At 44.7% G+C, this 23,038-nt stretch overlaps 1 long non-coding RNA gene across 1 annotated transcript; it reads left to right on the top strand.

The window, feature by feature from the left end:
- The first annotated feature begins 5,484 nt into the window (after nt 1-5,484).
- LOC123095708 (uncharacterized) lies at nt 5,485-7,582 on the top strand. Its single transcript, XR_006446305.1, has 2 exons — nt 5,485-6,240; nt 7,097-7,582. It is a non-coding gene; the product is annotated as an uncharacterized lncRNA (long non-coding RNA).
- The last annotated feature ends 15,456 nt before the right edge of the window (nt 7,583-23,038 follow it).

Genomic DNA, 23,038 nt, shown 5'->3' with positions numbered 1-23,038 from the left:
ACACTTCCACCATTCATTTTCTGAGAGAGAACCACCTACTCATGTGTTGAGATCAAGATATTCCTTTCCTACCATTTGAACCTTGATTTCTAGCCTTCCCCAAGTTGCTTCCACTCAAATCTTTCTTCCAACATATCCAAATATGTGTGAGAGAATTGATTTTTGGGGATACTATCATCTGAAGCACAAGAGCAAGGAGTTCATCATCAACACACAGTCCATTACCTTTTGGAGAGTGGTGTCTCCTAGATTGGTTAGGTGTCACTTTGGAGCCTCCGATAAGATGTGGAGTTGAACCAAGAAGTTTGTCAGGACAAGGAGATCGCCTACTTCGTCAGGATCGACTCGAGTGAGGCAAGTCCTCCGTGGACGTTTGCCATGGTGGGATAGACAAGGTTGCTTCTTCTTGGACCCTTCATGGATGGAGCCCTCCGTGGACTCACACAGCTGTTACCCTTCATGGGTTGAAGTCTCCATCAACGTGGATGTATGATAGCACCACTATCGGAACCTCGTCAAAAATATTTGTGTCTCCATTGCGTTTGCCTTCTCCAAACCCATCCCTTTACCATCATATGCAGTGTTTTACATTATGCTGCTATACTCTTAGAATTTCATGTATAGGTTAATTGGTTGACTGTCATAATTGTTAAATCTGCCCACAACTAAAAATGGGAAAAGGAAATATTTTTATTTGGTCAAGTAGTCTAATCACCCTCTTCTAGACATACTTTCGACCCTGCAGTGCATGCTATCTCGGCAGAACATTTGTTGCGTTGTGGCTATGCAGTGGGAAGCCCTTATCAACGGTAGTTGTGACTGTCCTAGCTAGTTCTTCAGGGTGTAGAGTTATCACATGCGACTTCTTCTTGATGTTGATCTCTTTTCGCCTTACTCAACAATGCTAGTTTCGGCTCTTGTCGGGACGCCTTTCCTAGTTCTTCGGGCGGCGAGAAGAAGAAAGGGGCCATCCCGCCCAAGGAGAAAGGGGCAGTGTGACGCGTCTTTGTTTCATGCGAGGTACGTCGAAATCCCGCCGGTTCATGCCTGATTTTGGCCCGAAGTAGGTTCGAATGAAACTCATGCCGATTTGTGTGCATTTTGTAGATGTATTGGAGTTCGTCCTTGTCATCTTCGTCCAACGATTCGGACATAGAAGATTTGATCCTCAATGACGATGCCGACAATCTAGTGTTGTTGCATCTCGTCAACGAATTTGAGGCGGGGCCGAAGAAAAATCGGCGCGGATCGACAGTTGACCAGTTATGAATTCCCCACAACCGAGCTCTCGGCGACAAGATGCTCATGAAGGACTACTTCACCGAGGTATTGACATATCCAGCACACCTCTTTCGTAGGCGATAAGGAATGCATAGGTTACTTTTGATCCGCATCGTCAAGGCTTTGGAGCAAAATTGTCGTTTCTTCACCCGGCGTAGGAATGCCACCGGTTTCATTTATTTTAGTGCATATCAAAAAAATTGGTAGCTATGAGAGTGATTGTATATGGTTTTACGGCCGACTATGCTGATGAATATCTTTGCATTGGCAAAGATACCACCATCAAAAGTATCCTTGTCTTTGCAAAGACAATAATCCAGATTTGCGGCCCGAAGTATTTTCGAGCTCCAAACAAAGAAGACACAAAGAAGATCATGGCAACGAACGAAGCAAGGGGATGGCCCGGCATGCTAGGTAGTATTGATTTCATGGATTGGAGGTGGAAGATCGGCCCGGTGGCTTGGGCATGGCAATACACCGGCCACAAACGTAGACCCACCATCGTGCTTGAAGACGTGGCTTCACATGATCTATGGATTTGGCATTGCTTCTTTTGTTTACCGGGGTCACGCAATGATATCAATGTTTTGCAGAGATCTCATTTATTTACTCAGCTTGCCACTAGCAAAGCACCGGCTTGCAACTATACCGTCAACGGCCATGAATATACCATGGGGTACTATCTTGTCGATGGTACTTATCCTTCATGTTCAACATTTATGAAGACCATTAGTGACCCCAAAATTCAAGAAGCACAATTTTTTTGCTGAAGCACAAGAAGCTCGCTAAAAGGATATTGAGAGGGCATTTGTTGTGTTGCATGCTCGGTTTGCCATTGTACGAGGTCCTGCTCGCTTCTGGAATAAAAAATCCCTTTGAAACATCATGTCTTCTTGTGTGATTTTACACAACATGATCGTCAAGGATGAGAGAGATTTTCACTTGGAGTACAACTATGAAAATTTTGGTAGCGTGTGAAGCCTGCCAGGGACGCATATGAGATGAGTGCATTTCTTGAGACCTACTGAAAGATCGAGAACCGTGAATCGCACAACCAATTCTAACATGATCTTACTAGCATTGGTGTCATCTCTATGGGGGGAGATAGATCCCCATTTGTACGCATTTCTATTCATGTGTGATTTGAATGATTTGGTGTTGTAATAATTATTCAAATTCGAACATTTTTTGTAACGATGAATATTGTTGTATTATGAGTTGCTTTTCAGACCTTTTATATATTCGTATGTTGAATTTACATTAAGATTTCACTCGGTTAACATTATTGGAATGTGCAATTTGTTTGATGTTATGCAAAATTTACATTGCGGGCGAGCGCCCCGGCAGAACAGATCCCACAAGACATTTTCGGGACGCGTTTGCACGATCTGTTTCGCCGGGGCGCTTGTCGCACCATAAAAAAGATTTATAGGAGCCCTTATACGTGGGTTACATGATGCGCGGTTGCGGGATCGGTTAGAGATGCTCTTAGTCGAGTTGTTGTAAGGAGAAAAGAAAAGGAAGACCTATTACCCCGTGTCCGTGTGGGTGGCGTGGGGGTGGTCAGGCTCATATTTGGCCAACAAAGCAAAGTTCGCCCATGTCCTGAACGTGCTGGTTCTTAATCAGGAAGTTTCAGTTTCGTAACTCCTACATTGGTATTTCTTTTTTCATGTTATTTTTTGGGTTTCATATATGATTAAATAAAATACGAGGGGTGGGGGGTCAATAAAATATTTCCTCACAAATGGGGCATCTAGCGCATTCCCGCACGCAGCTATTGACATGTGAACCACGGTCAAACTGACACGCCACACGCGTAGGGCATACGTTCGAATACGGAAGGAAGCACCATATTTGCACGGCCGACTTTCAAGAAAATTGCATGACCAGACTTGTTTGAGCACCAATTTCTCGTATTTTGCACCTTGATGCACCAATCTTCCGTGCGGGACAAGTTTACGCACCCCATGTATTTACCTCTTTTTATCCTAAATTATAACGCCCAAATGTGTGGCACAAATTAAAAATGGCCCAAACTATTCCATTACCATCTATTTTGCCACGTCAAAACAGACGTCATCAACGGGAATCCTTTTTGTTTTTGGACATAAAAATGTTTTATCTCCTAAATAAAAAATCAGATTAAAAATCTATTTTCAACATCAAATCCGTCTCGACGAGATCTTCGAAACAAGATCACATGTTTATATGTTTTGACGACTTTTTTTGACCAAAAGTCGCCACGATGTTTACACTAAAGTTGCCATGATATTTTCATCTATTTTTTTCTTCAAAATTTTAAAGCTTCCATTGTATTTCAATTACTTTCATGGCAAATTTTATTAATTGAGCATGGCAATTCGTAGTAATTAACCACGTCAAATTTACTTCATGGATCATGGCAATTTTTATTAATTCATCGTGGCAAATTAAGTTTATAGATCATGGCAATTTTAGTTTACACATCATGACAATTTTAGTATTTTGACCATGACAATTTCTAGTTTTTTTACCATAAAAAATATTTTTATGGACCATGGCAAATTTTAGTGCATGTATCCTGACAAATTAAAGTAATTCACGATGGCAATTTTATTTTATGGCTCATGGCAACTTTAAGTCATTGACCAATCATTTTTAAAGTAATTGACACCGGATTTTTTTTAATTATGAACCATGTCAAAATTATTTCGTGGATCATGGCAAATTTTAGTAATTCACCATGGCAAGTTTAGTTTCTTAAATTTACCTTTTTAGAATACGTCAAAATTTACTTTAAACGTAGAAGAAAACGTAGTTGAAACATATAATGACAATTTTAATGCAAACACCATGGCAATTTATGTGTAATAGACATGACAACTTTTAACCCAAAAAAAGTCGTCAAAACATATCAATATGAGATCTAGCTTCGAAGATCTCGGTGCAATGGATTTAAGGGTGAAAACCGATTTTAAATCGGATTTTTCATTTAAGATATAAAACATTTGAAAAGCTGGAAATCCGATTGCATACATCAGGTTTACATAATCATACCTAAACAAATGCATACATTTGATTTTTCATAATTGTACCTAATCAAATCGTAAATGATCGAATTTTGTACCTAATAAAAACCACAATCTACGGATCATCATACTTGCACTTAGACATATCCCACAAGAACACTATTTCTTAACCACACATGTTAATTATTAGTTTATTTTTCTTTTCTAGCGGGAAAAACTTCCTATCTATTCGTCATCTGTCATGTCAATACAAGGAACATCATAAATAACAAAAATTATATCCAGGTCCGAAGACTACATAGCCACATGTCAATAATTAGTAGTTAGTTGAACTACAAATAACAAATACTACATGTTACGGCCAATTTAAAATAGTATAATAAAATAGGTAACATCTACATAAGCTAAAAACAAACAATCAACTCTTTGATAAGACCCAATACAAAGAAGTTAAACCATTCATTGTGGACGATCTCTGCACGAGAGATTGCATCCAGTAAACATGGAATCTTGTTCCGACATTCTACGTACTGAAATCTACCAACCATAATGAATATAGCTTCAACTTTAACCCAAGTGAGCATAGCTCAGATGCTTAGGTTCATTGTGCTGGAATTAACCCATTAGGTTTCAAGTTCTAGACTCGCACTGATACTCGTGTTTTTCAAATTTATTTCAGGATTTTTATCGACAACATGGCGCCTGTCGTCAATCCCAAAATATTGTGCCGGCTCAGTATCTCGGAGGCGCTCATATTTGTGTCGGCTCTGTATGTCGGAGGTGCTCATAGAACGTGTGTGCATGCGTTTATAGGGATGAATGTATGCGCGTATATATGAGCATCGGCATTTGTATTTTGTTTCCATAAATAATCTAAACCGCACGTAAGGTGGGAACAGTCTGGGCGGGCCCACACGTCAGTGGCATAACGGAAGCGTCCGTCCGTCCATCTGGAACGGGAAAGAAAGAACAGAATCAGATGAAGCGACGTGATGGATAGCCAGAGGAGGAAACTATAGCCGGCAAGGCGAGTGCAGCGCGGGGGCCCATCGGCTTCCAAAGCTAGCAGCTCGGAATCAAGTCGGACACGTTCCCGAACCAGCTCCGCTCTCGCCCCCATGCATGGTCCTACAAAAGCGCGGCAGCTGATTTGCTTTCACCCCGCAAAGAAGAGAGAACAAAGCCGCGAAGAAGCAAGAGAAAGCAAAGCAAAGCGAACCGAGCCAAAGCGCCACGAGCATCGATCAATGGCCGGAGGAAAAGAAGATTGGGTTTGGGGGATAAGAATGTTTGGCGGGCAGGGATCACAGATTCCCTCCCCTTCCAAGTCACGTAAAAAGGCGCATTTTGCGCGATCTAAGTGCGCATTAGACGCGCACTTGTGGTGGTGATATGCTTTGGTTACCCCCTTTCCATAACACCATATTTGATCCCGCCTGCCTGCCTTCCCATTGTCACTGTCATTGTCATTGTCATCATGCAGCTGTGCTCTCCTCTTCTTCTTCTCCCTTTGCTTTTCTCTACTGCTCCCTCCAGCTTCATATAGTGGCCGGTAGCTCAACGACATCGTTGCTGGGTTCGTTTCGTTCACTGTGTAGAGAAAGAGTTACAACATTGCCTCCTTGGGTTGTGGTGGAGAGGAGGAGAAAGTTCAGAAGCAGAGGAGGGCCTCTCTCTATATGGGAAGACGGCCGGATAGGTCGCTAGGGGCATCGGCGTGCTGCGAGCGAGTGGTGGCCGTCATCTTCATCGTGTGTATTGCCCTTCTAGTGGTGATGGTGGCGATGACGAGTGGTGCTGGCGTGAGCATAGGGCCGGCTCGAGCCCGCGGCAGAGTGACGATGATGAGCTCCCCGGCACAGAAGTCAGGTGGCGGACAAGCCGGCGAGGACGCGTACCGAAGCAGCAAGAGGAGGATTCCCAAGGGGCCTGACCCTATCCACAACAGGTAAACTTTGATCAGTTCGTGTTTTATGCATATGGATGCACTTGTTGTTTTACTTGGAATGCATGCATTCTGCCTATCTACTTGCATTTTCATCTGTTTTCGGCAAAGTTTATAGTTTTCTAGCACATTTGCTAGAACATTATAATATTCAAACTATCGACTGAACTGGATAAATGACACGGCCTGAAATACTCTGCTCCTTGATACTCTGCTCTGTCGTTCTTTACACTTACAAGCACTCTGCTCATTTGATTCTCCGGAACAGACTCTGCTCAGTTGTCTGCTCTGCTGTCATGCAGTGAACAAGAAGCAGAAGTCTAGAGATGATTTGAAAGTTCTACCGCATAAAATAGCAATGAAAAATTTAAACACGGTTCCTATACTTCTCCCGGTTAAAGGCCACAAAAATCTGTAGTTCTTGTTACGATTAAAAATATGCCTATGTGGATTATAGGATTTCTAATGAGTTGTTGCAATAAAGAGGTCATGGTATTGTTTGGCATTTCGTGAGCAGAATAATAAAAAGGAACAAAGCAAGCGTACACTCTGAGCCAAGCACATCATTTCCGAAGTCGCTTTACTGACAAGAAGAGTGCCAGTGCTGCATACTTCATTCCCATTAGGGACACCTAAGATTCCATTACTAGAACCTTATCTCCCTGCTTTTGATGATTTACCTAGGTAAACTAAGATCAGGCATCACACCTAGATGATTGGGAATATCTCAGTGGGTCTCACAGATCACTGCATGAGAGGGACGTAAGCTCTAAATTAAACATAAATAAGTAGCCCAGTAACTAATCGTCACCTTCTGCTTTGGTTGCCACTTCCATGTCTGATAGAACTGTGCTTTCAGGCGTGCCGGGAAGACGACGATCGCGCCACGCCGGAGAGACTAGCACCGGCGAGATGACGACCATTCACCGGTGGTCTTATCGGCTTCCTCCGGCAAACGTTGCTGCGACGGGGAAGCAGGATGGGTTCCTTGGCTTGCTGGAATGAGGCGGAGAGACCAGCTCTCCTACAATGTGGATTTTGGTAGTGGGGGTAATGTACAAAAGTTGCGATCTTCCCGCAAAAAAATCTGTCATTTTTTTGACCGAGATTGATCGACCGATCTACCTTTCGCATATCCTTTCGAGATTTCTTTTGAATCCGTGGCGATTTTGCCCAAAAAATTGTTTCTATATGTGTGTGTATTTATCTGTCCGAGCATGTACGCAGATAAGCAGATTGCTCTGCTGCGTCAGTACGTGAACTCACTGATGAGCTCCCTATATGCCACTAGCACCTATGTAAATCAAGTTTTGTGGTTTGCAATAACAACCAGAGATTTGTCGAACGACATGCTTTCTACTACTAGTACTGTACTAGTATGATTTTGCATTGCATGCATGGCCGCGTGGCACAGATATGCATGGGACATGAATCTTCTTGGCCTGGAAAGCATGAGAGAAGTATAACATGAGAGGCAGAGAAAGAGGTAAAGCTTCGCATCGACGCGTACGGCTCGCGTGTGCATGCGGGTGTGAGACTGGTGGTGCTTTTTTCCTTTTACTTCTTTTCTTGCAACCGTGTATTTTGAAGTAACCGAGGAGGGAAAGAAGAAGAAAAGAGTAGAAAGGCACGTATGGGCGTGGATGTGCACGTCGTATCGGGTTCAGGCTTTTTTTCTTTCTGAGGGGAACGGTTTCAGGCATTTTGAAGTTTAAAAAATATGAAAACAGCTCGAATCACTAGTAGAAAACAGAGCTTTGGTCACATCTCAATATACACATTAGTCCTGGTTGCATTACGAACAGGGACTAATGTGTCCCGGTTCGTGCGGCTAAAAGCATTAGTCCCGGTTCAAATGAGCCTTTAGTCCCGGTTCAAATGAGCCGACCTTTAGTCCCGGTTTGAGACACGAACCGGGACTAAATGGTGCAATGCCTTTAGTCCCGGTTCGTGTCTCAAACCGGGACTAAAGGTCCATTTTCAAACTCTACCCCCCCCCCCCCCCTCCCCCGATCACCTTTTCAGTTTTGTAAAAGCAAAAGAAAATGATAAAAACTTTAAAAATTAAAATCCTTCGAGATGTAGTTATGTTACTATATTTATTAGTTAGGAAATTAAAAAACCTAAATTTCGACATGTTTTGCAAAAATGTGTTATGAAAAAGTAAAACGGCCATATCTTTTGCATACGATGTCGAAAAAAAACGCATAATATATCAAAAAGGTTATGCTCAAATTTCAGTTTTTTTAAAATTTTGGTTAAATCTGGTCAAACTACTTATTCAAGAAGTATTAGTGATACTAAATAATTATTCAAGAATATTAGTGTTACTAAATAATTATTTTCAGCATTTTGAATTTTGGTCAAATCTGGCAAACTGTGGTCAAACTACTTATTCAAGAAATATTAGTGTTACTAAATAATTATTGTTTTTTAGAATAATAGTTTCAAACTCAAATAGTGAAACGTGTGACTTAATGCTCAAGCTAAACTCCTGAGGGTTAATAGGATTGACATCTTACTATTGTCAGGAAAACAACAAGTGCATACTTGAAGACGAGGGGGAATAGAGAGTAGTGAGAGGATGGGTGACCGGCCGGGAAGTTAGATGATTTGGAATGATGAGGGGTGATTAGAGATTAGAGGTTAAAGAAAGCAAACACATGGAGGGCCTCTAGTCCCGGTTCGTATAAGAACCAGGACTAAGGGGGGAGGGGCTTTAGTACCGATCTTTTAGTCCCGGTTCCAGAAACAGGACAAATGGGTCTTTTTCTACTAGTGATTACGACAAATGCTATAAGATGTGGATTTAACATTTTGAGGCAAACATATGACAAATTCGCATGTACAAAGATGAGATGAGAGCATCTCGAGACCGACCCTCAAACCACCAGGAAACATGCGGTCCAAACGCGTTTTGTCATTCAATGTGGTCTAACATCAGCCTGCAGCCGGTCCGGACGCGCATTTTCTCACAAACCACTTCTGACTACCCAGGCCCACCCAATACCCTCCTCCCTTGTCTGGGTGCTTTTTCGCCCGACATCAGCTACCCGCATTCATGCTGCTGTTAGAGCGGCCGTTGATCATTAATGTCATATCAGAGCGGAGGGGACCACTCGCTGCCACATTGAAGCGGCACGCCGACAAAGAGAGCAGCATGCAGGTCGAGAGAACGCCGTCTGGTGCACGCCCGGCTGAAGACGCCTCGTTGACACATTCAAACGGCTATAGACTGCCACATACGTTCATTAAACCTACGTGTCTGCTGAGAAACTTACACCGGCCACACAGTGGCGGAGCTTGGGCTGAAATCTAGGGGGGGCAATGGGCTGGGGGGCAAACAATATGTATTTTGGGCTGATTTTGCTTGAGATATGGGCCAAATACTAAGGGGTATTTCAGAAAAAATTCATGGGCTGGGGGGGCAACGGCCCAGGTTGGCCCCTGAGAAGCTCCGCCACTGCGGCCACATGTCTGTTTGCGAGCCGGCCAACATTAAGCACAACCCAGATTGGCTCATCGCGTCCGCCCGCTATTTAAACAAGGCCTGGCGCCTAGCAAGAATCACACCACACTTCCGCTACCCATCTCCTCCTTGCACCATATTCTCCACACTCTCCATAGCATCTGGCCAGCAGAAATAGAGGTTCTCCGACATAAAAACCGGCTTGGTGGCCCGCCTAGCTCGCCGGAGACAAGCTAGGCAACTCGCTCCTCCACCTTCCTCGCTGCTCCAGGCCGTTAGAACAGTGGGCGAGGCTTCAGGGGGGCGTGTGAAGGAGCAAGTGGCGGCGTCTACCCGGCGTGTGGTTCAGCAACTCGCCGCTCCAAGCCAGCTCACAGAGGAGTGACGAGTTGCTCCAGGCCGGCACGCGGTGGAGCACGGCGGCACAGGCATCGTGCTTGCCGTCGATGAGGCGGTGTCGTACCACTCCTCCCATGCCACCAGCCATCAACGTGCACGGAACCGCGCCCTGCCGGCGGAGAAAGAAGCTGGCTTAGACAGACCAAGTGAACATAGATGAGAAAAGGCCACGGAGGCTCAGACAGACCAGACCCACAAACTAAGAAAATGGGGAAGTGGTGGGTGGAATCCTGGTGACATGTACCCATACTAGCTTCAGTGGTTATATCTTGGCCTGACATCGGACTCAGATTTCCATTCACTAATAGAAATTAGGATATGGGGGGATTTGACTTTGAATTCAAAAGCAGGCACCCTTTAGAAAACCTCCATAGATGAGAAAGCAACAAGGAACATTTCGAGGCAGGCAGATCTGCCTCAACTAGAGCACATGCCTCACAACAACTACGAGACATGATTAATTTTGAGTGAATGTCCGTGAGCTGAGTTACGGATGAAAATTTTCCTTAAGAATACAAGAAATCAATTAGGTATTGGCCTAAATTACCGAGGGGTTCATTCACAAAAAGAAAACAGCCAAGCGGTTGTATATAGTCAATATTCCGGTAAAGCTAGCCAATTGGACAAGCCGAGACATACGCTACAAATTGCAGATAAGAGGGATTTCAGGATTCTCTGCCCTTCACAAACTGATGCGCAAGAAGTCACGCTGAGGTAAAATGTGAACCAGATGGGCACAATCACAGGATGACAAGACTTACGAGTAATCAATCAACATTCGTCTGCACCCCTGAGAACATTCTACTGTAGACATAGTTACTAAGCATAGAACCCCGGGTAGTATAGGCAATGCTCCAATTCCCCATGCATCCCAATTCTCACATCATAGTGCTACTTAATGTCCTCATCACCCCTTCCCGCATCTCATCCTCTGAGACAAAAACATGAAAAACGAAAGCACAATATGTAGAACTGTTTCTAAGTCTTGTGAGCTAAGTATATGTAAGAAGGAAGACGACAGGTGCCTTACTTAAGGACGCCATGCAAAAGTGTCTGGGACTTTAGTTCTTCAACCACAGTTAGCCGGTTATCCCACTCATGTATTCGTAGACTGGTAGGGAACCAATAAACGCTCTGAGACGTGCTTCCATACACCCCAATAAATTCCCTAAAAACGGTAGTTTTGTCCATCCTCAATTATCTAAAACTGATCAAGATTAGTAAGTAATTGGGGGCTACCAGCTACCTCCAGCGATCTTCCTAGTTTGCACGGTGCATCTGCCCTTCTCTCTCAACCAGAGGGCGTATGCATGAGTGCAATCAACATCTACATGATGGAAGACATGTAGATATTTTTTTATTATTTTTGAAAAAGGAGGTCATCCCCGGCCTCTGCATCGGAGAGATGCTTGCGGCCACTTAAAAATAGGGGAGAATTTCACTTCCCCGGTCTCTGCACCAACTAGGAAAGACATGTAGATATGAATGTTTTTCCTATGATTTAACATGTGAACTAGCAAATTGTTGTGATTGCAGTTTTGTTCCAGGTCTATTATTTATTTCAAGAATGTTTGTTTTCACTTGTGCACGTTCCTCACAAGAACGAAACTTTATTAATATAATACAACAAATCAACTAAATATTTCCCTGGATTGCCAAGCGGCGCGGCAGTTTACTCTTTTCCACATGTAATTTCCTTTCAGTTTACTGACACGATAGGCAGGAAAGTGTCGCTCATGCCAGAAAAGACGCTGTCCTAGGACATATCCGGCACATACATAAGATGAGTTGAGCTCCGATCCTTCACAGGTTTAGAGGCATATAGAGCAGAGATTATTTTTTCTTTTTTGAAATGAAACCGCAAACCAGAAACTGACTGTTTTTTCCAAATGAAGAGAAAAGATACGCCTCATCTATTAATTAAGAAGATAATAAAGTTTGAGTTACAAGACACCACAATACACAAATACGTTACTCTCCTGGTATAATTGTTCCCAATTTCTTCGCACCCACTGAGATCCAAAGCTTCGCCTCACATTTGATGCTCTTGATCAAAATGATCCATGGTGCTTTTTTGGCGAAATACTTGGGTGTTCCTTTCCTTCTATACGGTTTAATTAATGAGAATATTGAGGTATACCATGGCCTTTCTATTGGGGGCGGAGACACCGGATCGGTTGACCCACCATTCTTCGACCGATATTTCTAGGTGCCACACTGTAGGGTCAATGCTTGGATGATTAAGCCATTCATTTGCTAATTCCAAAGGCGGAATCTGAAACGGCACTTGAAGAAGAGGTACATCCTGGATTCTTGTTCTCTCTTGCAACATCATCTGTGAAACTGACTGTTGGATACCCGCATCGTCTGTCAGTTAACATTTCCCTGCGACGCGAAAGTGATCTTAGTGTAGAGTGTAGACATGCTTACAGAACATATCAGGGGCCAGTTCTTTTGGACGATTCTCCCATAATCACCCCGCTCCACAGCTTCTCCCAGAATCGTCACTCTATATTTTTTTTACAATCCTAGCTAATTAGATTTTAACTAAATAGGATTGTAAAAAAAATTGGAGTGACGATTCTGGGAAAAGCTGGGGAGGGGGGCGATTCTGGGAGAATCGCCCAAAAGAACTGGGCCCAGGTCTCTGAGGGTGATGCTCGAATTCCCAATGCATCCCATTTCGATCAGTGTATATTACGGAAGGAAAACACTAGCAAGTTTGTACCGCTTTCTTAGATCTTCCAAGCTACGTGGGGTAAGAAAGAGCCAAGGACCAAGGCTGATGGCGTGCACATGCCACAAGCGATACGGGGACTTCGGTTCTTCACCAACCACCAGCTAGGCTGACTATTTATCTTAGGAGAAATTTAAAGGTTCTCTTAAATTGATACATAGTTCATTTGCACTTTGGTTGGCCTCAGTTCCCTCTCTGCTCTAGTAACACATGACATCATCAGTGTGAACTAAAAATTCCAATATCCATGTGTCCCGTCTGAAATCATCCGATGACAGTGTGGCCGTATAAGGGTCGTGACTATAGTGATGCCGTGTCGATGCAGTCATAGTGTCGTGGATGACGCGGTTGATGCCGTCGTCGTGACGCGGTCTAGCCATTGTCGAGGTCGCATCTTGCAAAAAATCTGCCAGAGGATGCTCGTTGTCCATCTATAGACGAGGCGGCGGCGGTGTGTCGACACTTAATAGCCACGAGGGACGCCTCCAAGCAGTAGCGTAGCCAGCTCAATAATCCAGGGTGATCCAGCAGTAGAACTTTCATTTGTATTTAATTATTCCTACTAAATTTCCTATTTTTTATTATAATATATTGGCTATAGGGAAATCTCAGGGTGGTCCATGGACCACCCTGGCCACCCCCTAGCTACGCCACTACCTCCAAGCGACGCATCACTGTCGACACGCTGCTGCAACGCCATCGCCGACACTTCATCGCCAAGGTCTTCATCAACGTGGTCTTCACCAACATCACTCACGTTCATGTACATGTACTTTGCAGTTAGTATATGTAGTACGTGTATAGTGTGTAGTTGTTTCCAACGTAGTACGTGTGTATTTTCCAAGTTAGCGTATGCTCAATTTCTAAGTTAACCAAACACACCAAAAAAAAAAGATGTCAAGTATTACAACTTCAAGTTTGAATTTTCTATACAGAGAAGTCAATTACAAATTGGTTCAATGTATTTATACATGGAGCAAGGCTAGCACTTGTGTTTTGCCAACTATTAAACAGGTCATTGATCGTGTGGTTTCTCCCCTATGACATACCTAGTTGTAATCAAAGGGCAAAACAGTAATCCACTTGGCCTTGAGTATTAATTGGAGGATATATTTCAGAATTATAGACCATTATCCTGTCACTGTATGGTAGGAGGAAACAGTAGTGTAAGTGTGGTCTAGTCTAGATAAGTTGTGCCAAGCTTGTGCGCCAGGAACTCTGGCACATCACGGCCGACATGAACCATCTCGTGCACTATAACAATGTAACAGACTAGCGAATAGGCTGGTTTTGTGTAGACACTTGCCAACTAATATTTCTGCGAGTAAAATGCACTCGTAGTCATTGAACTTGTGTTGATAACCCATTTTGATCACTATACTTAAGAATACGATCAATACGGTCACTAAATACAACTTTAGATGATTATACGGTCACTGGCTCATCGTTTTTTTTTTGTATTTTGTCTAGTTGACCAGTCAAAGCTCATATTCTCTCTCTTCCTATGTGGGTCCTAACTGTCAGTGAGGAAATAAATAAATTAGATAAATAAAATTAGGCATAGATGGGAATCAAACTAGAAACCTGTTGCTGCACACGCATGTGCGCTAGCAAATTGAACGCACTTTCTACTGTGTTAAACCCGTCGAGCAATCCCTTATTATTGTTTTCTTTTGCATCGAACTATTTTATATTAAAGTAGATTTGTTCTTGAATGATGATAATCTAATTAACTAAATTAATCCCATCCCACCCGACGCCGTGTGCGTGTGTTCAGATCAGATCAGCGGGTTCGCGTACGTTTCTCCTGCATCTCCGGCCGGCCGGCGCCCGGCGGAATCGATTCGCAAGTTTCTCCTGCATCTCCGGCCCCGCGGAATCGATTCGTACGTGCTAGTGTTTACGTGCTTGTCCTTTGGAAGAATCCATCCAGCAGCCAGCTTTCTATGTGCATGCGCGCGTACTAGTTTCTCGAGGATCTCAGTCAACCCGCTCGTCCTTGTGTATTTGTGTCGCTCTTCGTTCGTGCGTTCTTTGGCAGACATAAATTTCCTCCACGAGACCTGTGATGTGAGCCTGGGCCTGCGCTAACATTCAGTTCTTCCCCGGCAACGTACGGCTCATGGTGTTCTCTGCTGACACGGAGATGCTTCTTGGCCGGCCGGACATGGACGACGGTAACGAGGAGAAACCGTTTTGTATGAAGGCGTTGGGCCTCATCGAGCTGATGGACGAGTAGACGACAGGGCGAATCAAGCTGGAGATTGACGCCTTGGTAGTGTGTGGCCTTGAACCAGGAGCCCGCGGTGTCACGCCGATATGCTCAAAATCGACTTCCCTCCATTGTTCGTCCGTATGTTCAACCAGGGATGAGAGTGGCGCATCAGCGCGTCGCTGCCGGGAGGCCCGGCCCTCCGTGCATGCCGCGTACGTCCGTCAAGTTTGCTGCCGGCTGTGTGCGTGGTGTAGCATGCAGTGCGACGTCCCTCCATCCAATAATATAAGTTTTTTATTTCACACACTGACAGATTGGGCCCGGACCCGCATAGCCAGAGAGATAACATGAACTAAAGGTGCCACCTAAACAGTTTGACCAGTCAACTAGGAAAAATACGACGCAATACAACGAGCTCAGTGACCGTATAATTACATGAAGTCGTATTTAGTGACCGTATTGACCATATTTTTAAGTACAGTGACCAAAATGAGCTATCGACACAAGTTCAATGACTACCAGTGCATTTTACTCTATTTCTGCAGCATCCCATTCTTAAAGCTTCCCACCACGTAGCCATAGATGTCATCCTCATCAGTCACCACCTTCTTCCGCCTCGTACTCTTCAGTCTAAAAGAAATAGGTGGCAAACATTACAATTTAGAGTGTTAACTTGGCTACAGGAATGTATTTGCTACATTAGATCTGACCTCCTTATAGATGGAGCAAACACTCGAATAATCGCAAGTGGACATGCGGCCACGCGCGGCTGGTATCCACACCGCATGTCCTCGCGTGATTCGTGCAACTTTAATACGCGTGAGCCGTATAATAATTTCAACCCCCATATAATAGTATGCATAGCCGCGTATTTTTACAACTGACATGCGCAGTAGATAGCCTGCAAGGGAGGGGCGGGGCATTGAACCGAGGTGTGGGCTGCTCCCATCTCAGACATTTATTTGGATCAGATGCGTGTTTGGTTGGGTGGCTCGCACCTGGCTCGTACCCGAGATGCAAAATAGCCCATGTTTGGTCCGCTGCATAACTTCCTCAGCCTGGCCCAGTCCATGCAAAAAGAGGCCTCCCAGCCAGGCCGAGGGAAACGCAGGATCGGAGTGTTTCTCTCGTGCAGGCTCGCTCCTGCCTTTTACCTGCACCCGCGATGCAACCCACTCCGCCTCGTCGTTTCCCGTCCAACTCGCAATCGCCCCCCATCGTCTTCCGACGACTTCACCGCCCTCGCCGGAGAATGACGCCGCCGGCGCTACTCCACACCCTCGCCGGAGTATGATACCGTCGGCGCGCCTCCACGCCCTCGCGGATGATGACGTCACCGACGCTCCTCCACTATCGCTGAACTCCGCCATCCTTGCGCGCACCACCGCCTGCCGACGAGCTCGCCAGAGCTCGCCACGCCGCCTGCTACCGCCCGAGAGGAATAAGGGGGGAGGGAGAGGGGAGCACCTGCGCGTCGCGATACGCAACCGGCGCCGCGTTTCTTCCACATCTCTCCCCTTGAACTGCGCCACCGCCGCCAATCCAGTTACTGGAGTCGAATCTCCGGCGCTAGCATGTCCTCCCGGCAGCCCACCTCCACCACGGCCATCGAAACCCCATCTACCAAAGTCTTGACTAGTGTCGCTGCCTGCACTACCTCTTACAGTTTGGTTCAGATTAGAGTTTAGATTTGTTTTACTCCAAACTAAAATCTGGTAGATAAAGAAAACAAGTATCCAAACTGCTGTAGGGAGTTTGATTTCAGTTCAGATTTGTTTTCTTTGTCTCCAAACTGAAATCAAATAGTACTTGTCAATACTCTAAGGAAATCTCCAAACTGTTGGAGAGAGTTTGATTTCAGTTCAGTCCAAACTGTTGGAAGCACTTGTTTTATTTGTCTTCAAACTTTTTGAGTTTGATCTATGTTCAGATTTGCCTTACAAGTACTTGTTTTCAGTTTGGATTTCAGTTCAGATGGGTTGCCGTGTCTCTAATTGACAAAGAAAGCAAGTACTGATGCAGCCTACCAATCAACATCTGTCTTATACAGCATGTCTCATGCACCATATTCGTACAATCCACCAAACACACATCTCAGCTCATACTTGCATCAGCTCACCCAGGCCAGGCTCACCCAGGATCCCCCATGCGATGCAGGCTAGAGCCACCCAGGTAACCAAACACACCAGGCATCCAGCACTATTTATCTCCAGCCCTCTCCATCCTGCAGCTCCTCCCTTATCTTCCCCTGATTCTTGCAATCTCTTCCACTCGCATGTCTCACATTAGTTCATAAGCTCTACCCCATGGACAGCTGCTACCAACGATAACATGCACCAAACTTTCTACTTCTACTCATCCTCACACCAGCCGGTGCTCACTCCCTCACATTCATCCTTCTCCTAGACTCTGATTGTTCAACTGCTGGCCTTCCCTGCTATGTGTTCTATCATATGCTCCACTGCCCTCCATGTTCAAGTCTAGTTCATTATATCTCCTTCAAAAATATCCATTGATCACATTCAGAGCAGGTAGCTCTCCATCCGCTCATCCTATGGCCTGAATGGATTAGTTCATCAGCTCCCTTCAACACACCTTCTTATGATCTAATCCATCACGGGTATGCAACCTGTGCAAAGTCAGCTGGTGGATATTGCAAGTTCCTGTACTAGGTTACCAACGAGCCTTGGAAATGAATAACAAAAACTCGCCTGAGCACATATTTTGAGCATAGGAAAGGTCTTGCCATAGTAGTGCACATTAACGAATGGCTAACCTTCCGCCGTAGCTTGAGCTTGATGCCATGGTCACCTTCTCAGTGGCAGGTTGAAGAAGGTTGTACAGTGTAGGAGTATTACTGTTACCTTCCTGTGAAATTTGTTATTATCACAACGCGTTTATCTTACATACATTAATTCTTAGGGGGATATCCTATCATCCACGAAGCATTAAAATGAACGAAGAGCTCTGATGAACTGATACAACAATACACTCAATAGTACACGAGCAAAATGAACTTGGGCAAAACAAATGAAAACGAAAACGGCAGGCCCACACTTGTTAACTGCCATTCAAGGCATACAATTTTGAGATAGACATATTTAAACGGTGTTGACCAGCGTTTTAAATGGCCTGCATCACATTAACATGGCAGAACGGTAAGGACCATATTTTGCATGTGTAATCGCTTGTATTAAATTCCATTTAAGATGGCTAGCTACCAAACCATGCACATGTATTTGCTGAATTAATATGTCGTATTGTTTGGGTATTCATTAATTCACTGTATTAGTTGCTAATCTCATAGCATGGATGGACTGCCCAAATTCTATCCTCACGCGCTACCATGTCCCAAAAATCATGTGCCGTTATTTATTGTGTACCTTCTCTCCTATGACATACATGTGCTGTGAGCTAGCAACTCGTTCGAAAATCAAATGGTAAAAGAGGATCGCAGTAATATATACAGAGCACGAACACGTATGCACACTTGACATGCCCAGAAATAAGTCGGTGTGGCAAACCAACCTGTGGTTAGATGGTTAGGAGGACAGTGATATCCTTAGCTCAGCAGGGTTTAAAATCTAGACTTGACATTGGTGCTCGCATTTTCTTGAATTTATTTAAAAAATTTCGGCGGATGTCATTCAGTGGGAGGAGACGTTCCCGTCGAATATGATGCGCCTGTGATGAGTTCGTCAATATCAAAATGCTATGCAGTCTCGGTCTCTTAAAAGTGTTCATAGGGATAAGATGTGCGTTCGTTCGTAGAGGTGAGTGTATGTAAGCAACTTCAATTGTAGTTTGTTTAAAAAAAAGGAAATAAGTGGGGTCGTGTTTTTCTTTTCTAATAACAAAACTCAGTACGTGTCATAATACAGCTGGATACAAGCCGAGCTGGGCACGGGTCGAGCCAGTCTATGGTCCGCTTTTCTCCGAGCCGATTCTGGCCCGCCGGGTTTTTCTCTGGCCTGGTCCGGCTCGAGCAAACTGGCGAGCACGCCCCCACAAGCTGCTACCATGTGGGCTAGCCCGGGGGATGAGGCGAGGGGCATCTGTGGCATTGGCAAGCGGTGCTGCAGCCTGGCGTCGGGGACTGTGGGTGCGGCGTGTGCAGCGTCAGCGAGCATGGAGCCCGAGCGATGTGAGCTGGGAGCGAGAGGCAATCTGGTCGTGGATGTAGTCCATCAAATTCAGGAACTGAAACGAAATCTTGAAACGATGAAACAAGAACATCCATTTGTGCGAGCAGTGAAACGTCTTGCCCTGTTGGGGGCGACGTGTTCATGTTATATAGTAGGGGAGCCAAATCCTAGATGGCTTACATGTGCGCGGTTACAGGAGATAAGAGAGAATCAAGATACAACTTGAGGGAGAAGAAAAACGAGAGGAGATATATCTCATACAAACTATCTCCTAGCTATATCTCTATATCCCAACTATATACCGCACATGTGATGTTTAACACTCTCCCTTAATCACAACTTCATCAAATTGAGATTATGTTTAAACTCTTCAAAGCTTCTGATAGGTAGGGCTTTGGTAAACCCGTCTGCAACTTGATCTCTGAAATGAATGAACCGAATATCAAGTTGTTTCCGTGCAACTCTTTCTCTGACAAAATGAAAATATATCTCTATGTACTTTGTTCTGGCATGAAAAACTGGATTTGCAGACAAGTAGGTAGCACCAAGATTATCACACCATAAACATGAAGCTTGAGAACTTTGTATACCAAGTTCTTTTAGCATCGATTGGACCCATATGTTTTGAGCCGTGGCATTTGCCAATGCCTTGTACTCTGTCTCTGTGCTAGACCGAGACACGGTGGCCTGTTTCCTTGCACACCATGAAATCAAGGTAGGTCCAAAGAATATTGCAAATCCACCAGTGGAGCGCCTGTCATCCAGACAACCTGCCCAGTCAGAATCAGAGAAAGCACTGACAAGAGTTGAGGATTACTTGATGAAATTGAGGCAAACATTCAAAGTGTGTTTGATATATCTGACAATGCGTTTTGCAGCAGTCCAATGCACATTAGTAGGAGCATGCATAAACTGACACACTTTGTCGACAACAAAGGAAATATCAAGCCTTGTTAGGGTCAAGTACTGTAGTGCACCTACTAAACTCCTGTATTTTGTACTGTCCTCTTGATTCAAGAGTTGCCCTTCTGTGAGAGATAGTTTTTCTTAGTTGGATAAAGGAGTAAAGGATGGTTTACAACCTTGCAGACCTGCCTTTTTTACCACGTCAGTTGCATATTTCTCTTGAGAGAGATGAAGCCCATCCTTGTGTTTCTTCACTTCAATCCCAAGGAAAAAAGGCAAATCTCCAAGATCCTTGAGAGCAAATTCTGCACTTAAGTCCTTCAACAATGATGTAATGGCCTCACTAGATGAACTTGTAACAATGATATCATCAACATATATGAGAACAAATATGCATGTATTGAGTTTATTGTAGATGAACAGTGAGGTATCTGACTTAGAAGGAACAAAACCAAGTGATTGCATCTTGTGACTAAGACAGGAGTACCATGCTCGTGGGGCTTGCTACAAGCCATAAAGTTCTTTATCAAGTTTGCAAACAAATGAAGGATTAGATTTACTCTCAAACCCATGAGGCTGTTTCATGTACACCTCTTCTTCCAGAACACCATGAAGAAACGCGTTCTGTACATCTAGCTGTCTGAGACTCCATCCCCTAAACACAACAATAGAGAGAACAAGTTGAATAGTGGCAGCTTTCACAACAGGACTGAAAGTATCCTCATAATCAATACCATATCTCTGTTTAAATCCTTTTGCAACAAGCCTAGCTTTGTATCTATCAACAGTTCCATCAGATTTCCTCTTAACTTTGAACACCCACTTGCAATCTATAAGATTTTTACCTTGCCGTGGGGAACCAGATGCCATGTTTTATTTTTCTTCAGTGCCACATATTCTTTCATCATTGCTTTTCTCCACCTTTCATCTCCAAGTGCCTCATCCAGAGTTCTTGGCTCAGCTTGTTCATCTGTAGAGCAAACAAGACCATATTTACTTATGTGTTTATAATTAAGAGGCTGAGTTACACATTTTTGCAACCATGTGAGCCGCCGAGATTGCACCACAGAATCAGCCGGTGCAGAGGATCCGGAGCCATGCACGGGAGTTGCTGGTGTAGGTGATCCTGAGGGGGATCCGCTCGGTACCCGCGCCGGATCTTCTGTGTCTCCAGCATGCAGTGGGGAGGTTGGATCAGCCGCAGAGGATCCCGGGTAGCCTACCGGCTCATCATGGGCGGCTGATTGCGTGGGGCCACACGGATCAGCCCCGAAGCCCGCGCCCACGCGGCTGGATGGGTCAGCGCTGGACCCCACGTCGGTCGGCTGCACCTGGGCGCGCCGCTTGTAACAGCGCGGTTCATCGCGAAACCGCGGACCGCCCGAGCCACTAGGGTGTCGCCACGTGGAGGCGGGCGATTGGAGCGGAGCCGGCGCGGGGCTGCCGCCACCCAAGGGCTGGCGCGTGGCGTGCGTGGAGCCGCGAACACCCGCGCGGGAGGCAGGTTCTGCTACGGTCGGCTCTGGCGCACCTGCCAACGCTGATCCCAGCGCAGATCCTCTGCCCTGCTGTTGATTCGGCGGCGATCCCGAGGAGGATCTGCTCCCTAAAGCTGGACACAGCAAATATGGCGCTTGAGAACCAATTTCTTCATCATTTTGCTCGATTTCTTCATCATTTTTCTCAATGTTTGTTCCTGCAACATCACCAGAGGACTCATGTGCACCATTAGGAGGGTTAGTCAGCATTGAATCATCACAAGTATTTCCCCCGTGATCAAGGCCGAGTAGGTGACATGGCAGGAGAAGAATTTCCTTGCGAAGTTGTGCACCGACATTGGGGTGAAGATCAGCAAAGGGAAACTTTGTTTCATCAAAAACAACATCACGGGATATATAAACACGCCCTGTGGATACATCTAGGCATTTCACACCTTTGTGTTATACCCAAGAAACACACATTGTTTTGAGCGAAACATAAGTTTCCGTTGATTATATGGGCGAAGATTTGGCCAACATGCACACCCAAAAACACGAAGGGATGTGTAGTCAGGTTTGGTGTGGAGTAGCCTTTCTGCTGGAGTTTTGTTATTGATAACACGACTAGGGAGCATGTTAATGATGTGAACAACTGTGAGAAAAGCTTCATCCCAGAATTTTAGAGGCATGGAGGCGCCAACTAAAAGAGCTAAGCCGACCTCAACAATGTGCCTGTGCTTGCGTTCGGCAGAACCGTTTTGTTGGTGAGCGTGGGGGTATGACACATGGTGAGAGATGCCGAGAGTTTGAAAGAAAGAATTTAATTTCTCATACTGGCGTTCAACGAGTGCTTGGAAGTTTTTAAAGACTTGAAAAACATCGGATCTTTTCTTGAGAAGATAAATCCAGGAGAATTTACTGTAGTCATCTGTGAAGCTAACATAGTATGTATGTCTACCAACTGAGTTGGGGGCAGGACCCCACACATCTGAAAAAATCAATTGCAACGGTTTGGTAGAAACACGAGTAGAAATAAGATAGGATAGCTGATGACTTTTAGCTCGTTGACAGGAATCACAAACAGTTTCAATATTGTGCTCACCAACAAACGGGAGTTTATTCTTTCTAAGCAATTTTTCAACTAAAGAAAAAGAAGCATGTCACGATCATGCCATCGTGTGGATGAAAGCTTGATAGCACCACAAGCTCGTTTATTCAGTCTCCTAAGCTCCGGAATCAACAGACAGAGTCCACGAACACATCTACCTCGATAGAGAATGCTCTTCATCGCCTGATCCTTGATCAAAGAGAAATAAGGGTGAAATTCAAGGAAGACATGATTATCAAGGGCAATTCTATGGACAGAAAGGAGACTCTTATCGGCATTTGGAACATGCAAAATTTTCCTAAGATGAATTTTACGAGAAGGGGTACTGAAACTTGAATGACCAA

This window comes from Triticum aestivum, chromosome 1B (genome assembly GCF_018294505.1).
Source record: "Triticum aestivum cultivar Chinese Spring chromosome 1B, IWGSC CS RefSeq v2.1, whole genome shotgun sequence".
Classification (NCBI taxonomy): Eukaryota; Viridiplantae; Streptophyta; class Magnoliopsida; order Poales; family Poaceae; genus Triticum; species Triticum aestivum.
The sequence above is the reverse complement of the archived record's forward strand: the minus strand, read 5'-3'. Positions and strand labels throughout refer to the sequence as shown.